Raw genomic sequence first — 3,739 nt, 5'->3', positions numbered from 1 at the left:
CCTGACCAGCTGGGCAATGGCGGAGGATGTTTCCTCGGGTAACCTAGCGACGGGAAAGCTCTCCGCTCCGCTCCCTCTGCTCGTTCCACTCCATAGGTACCCTGAACGATTTGCAGGGTGCGAGCCGATATATGTACTGTAATGCACGTACAGTACCACCTTCCCTCCAAACCTATGGGCTTTGCTGCCATCTACTAACTGTCAGGATTCTTACAGTCCAAATAACGATCTATCTGCGGATTTTGACCTCGAAAAACAACTCACTGAGATGCAAATAACACTGAGAGTTTGAGTGTCACCTCTTGTGTCTGGTGACAGAAGAGGGATTTGAATCCAGATCTTCCAGTCTCAATATATATATATCACATGTAACCCAACCTCCTGTGGTTCCCAAAAGAAATATTGGGCAACAACTACATCCTAAAATGCAAGGGTTAATTCAAGACATTGAGACCAGAGCAAGTAAACAGTCACTGGCTGGATTCACTTTACTGCTAATTGATAAATACAAACTATAATAACTGAGTCAATATATGATGCTAAATCACTTTGTACTTGATTGTAAAGTTTGAAATGCACTTCCGGACGAATTAGGATCAGTTGTTATTCAGACTTGAAGTTCACATATCTTAAAGTTGCTAAAGTTGAGAAACCAACAACAAATCATATCTTGAATTCTTTCTCAACTGGCAAACTATATGGGTTTTTTATTATTTTACATAACATGGATAGATAATGTACTTAGGCTTTATATTAAATGGAATTTTCTACTAGTTGCTGAATTTGCCCAATTTCCTAGTAATGAACTGTTGCAGGTCCCCCTCTCATGAAGTTCATAAACTGTGGGCTGGATACAGTAGGTTTTTTTTCCCCAGTATTGACTCACCTTTAATGAAATATTCTTCCCCTGGAAATACTGATGGCCAGTACTCTACAGATATTTAAAAAAGAATTGTTGAACCAATAGACGTTTGATTCTTAGATTCATTTAATGGCACTCTTGATGTATTATTGTCTAGTTTTTTTCATTATTCAGATTTATTTATTTACTGAATAGCTACCCATCTTGAGCATTGTGACTCTGGGCAGCATAAGAACGGAACAAGATAAATAATTTATATTAAAATACAGTCATACATTAATAGATACCAAAGATTCCCATTCATATCTGTCTCCAGGCTCCATTTTTCCAGTGTCTAATGCCTGAAGAAAAACTTAAGTTTATGCAGCCTTTCTGAAGACCAACAGGCTATCCAAAGGCCAAATTTTAGTAAATTTCCTTGTACTTTGTTCTACTCCTGCCAGAGTTTCCTTAGCTGAGGCTGGCTATAAATATTGTGAAATGAATACATAAAAATATTGACTTTTTTAAAAAGCATCAATCCCCAGAAATACTTTGAATTGCTTTGCTATTTTTATTTCTATTTGCATGCCTATTCTGCAACTGGGTAAAGGTAATCCAAGTACATTCATTCGACCACAGATTGTTTGAGTACTAACTGTACTAAACCTTAAAGGCAGTTCAGCGAATAGGAAGCAAACTCAGGTCTATATTCTAAGCGTAGATTTTATTTTCACCACTAGATGGCCTCATATCCTGTAGACTTGCCATTGAGCAACTAGACCAGGGGTAGGCAATCTCGGCTCTTTTATGACTCATGGACTTCAACTCCCAGAATTCCTAGGCCAGCCAAGCTGGCTCAGGAATTCTGAGAGTTGAAGTCCATGAGTCATAAAAGAGCCGAGGTTCCCTACCCCTAGTCTAGACAAAGGGGTTAGAAAATGTAAAAATGTTGTCCACTTTGATTAGGGTAGAAAACTAACCAAACCAGTTTACTATCACCTCTGAAGGTGTGTCAGAAAATGATATATAATTAAAATACATAGTTACATGTATCACAATATAATAAATATGCCTAATTCCCATAAAATATTTACTGTATTTACTGTTTTCTCTACAATCAATAAAAATATAAATCATTCATTCATTCAGCAAAATAATTGCTATAAAGATTTATCATCATCCAATACTATGAATAATGTTACCTTTACAAAATTAAGTTCATTGCATTTAAGTGTATATCGGATGTTGTGACCCTTTGAGAGCTGTATGCAATGAAATTTCATTTTAATGTATGCTGATTAGTGTACATTCAAACTGCAATAAAGTTATTATTTTATTCTATTATTCTAAAGAAACAACATAATTAATACAATTTGCTTTGTGTATGATTAAAGAATCTCCATCAAGTAAAAATTGTGCATTAACAGAAAACATTATCACAAAATGATTCTAACTTTATACTATATTTTAATTCCTGGATTCATAAAGCAAACTAAGCAAGCCATCTTATAGCCTAATGCAATGTATATACCAAATTAATCCCGCTCTTTCAACTTTTTTCCAGTTTGATTGTGCGTCCTTTAAAAAAAGCAGTTACTGATTTTAACTTGATAACGTAACACAATATACTCTAGGCATGTTCCTTGATAGTGATTAAATCAGCCATTTAGTCTTAAGGACTTACCCACACACCCTCCATATCCCAGTACTGAGATGACAGCTTAAAACTTCTTGGAGACATGTCTTTACAAAAGGCTCTGTATCTTGGTACCAGCTTGCTATTGATTAGCTATAGCCAAATCAGAGAATTATACCATAATTGAACTAAATAATGCCATAACCTGTCAGGAAGTTATGTTTTCCATTTGAAAATGGAATAAACCTGCTAGGTGAACAATGACCTGCAGAGCTGTATTGCTTGCTGCTTTCTCCTATCTTAGTGCAGGACTCTATACCTTAATTGTCATTTCTATTCTGACTGCTGGAAAAGGAGACTGTCTCCTGACCCTTTGTTCTTTTGGATTGGACAATAACTACCCCAAAACCCCAAAATTTGGTAAAGTCTTTGCCAACAGGCAACAGCAGGATCTCACAAACAACAGCACACTCTCCAAATAGCTACCCTGATCCACAAAACGTAATGTCATCACCAGAACACAGAACACTCTTGGTCTAGGCCAGGGGTAGGCAACCTCGGCTCTTTTATGACTCATGGACTTCAACTCCCAGAATTCCTGAGCCAGCTGGAAGGGCAGCAACAGCAAGTAATGAGACCAACAAATTCCACCAAGGATCATTTTGAGGTTGACAACTGAAGGAACCATATAGTGAGGAATCAACAGCTACTTTGCTGGCCCTGTCTATTCTATTCAGCCTTCCAACATGCCATCTGTTGAGGAATTCCTGCCCTAACTTAACTCATTCAGAAAGAAGGCACAATAAGAAGAATTTTGTGGGGACAGCAGTTTTCCAGCCAAAATTCTTTCTTCTAATCTTGAGAATGTAAACAATAATTAAAGCTATGTGAATCAACCATTAATATCTTGCAGGTATTTAAATAGGCTGCCAGTTCTGCTTTTCAATTAAATAATAACATAATTCAGTTTCTATAATATTCTGGAGATAGAAAGAGATAGATACCAAAGAAAAAGGGGAAGAAATAAGGGAAGCTGGCTTGCTTTCATTTTAAAAAAGTGAAGATAATGGCAGTCCTGCAAATTAATTGTAGAAGAAGTGTCTAGTGTGAATTATGAACCTCAGGCTCTATCTTTGTAAATTTTAAGATTATAAATCTTAATATAGATAGATTAACTCCTGAATTGTCTCCTAAGGTTACTAGAACTGTTTTGAGAACCAAGTTCTATAAGGTAGAAGATAAGCAAACTGGATGTCAGA

The sequence above is a fragment of the Vipera ursinii genome (assembly GCF_947247035.1).
Source record: "Vipera ursinii genome assembly, chromosome: Z".
Taxonomy (NCBI): domain Eukaryota; kingdom Metazoa; phylum Chordata; class Lepidosauria; order Squamata; family Viperidae; genus Vipera; species Vipera ursinii.
This window is presented reverse-complemented; position numbering follows the sequence as displayed.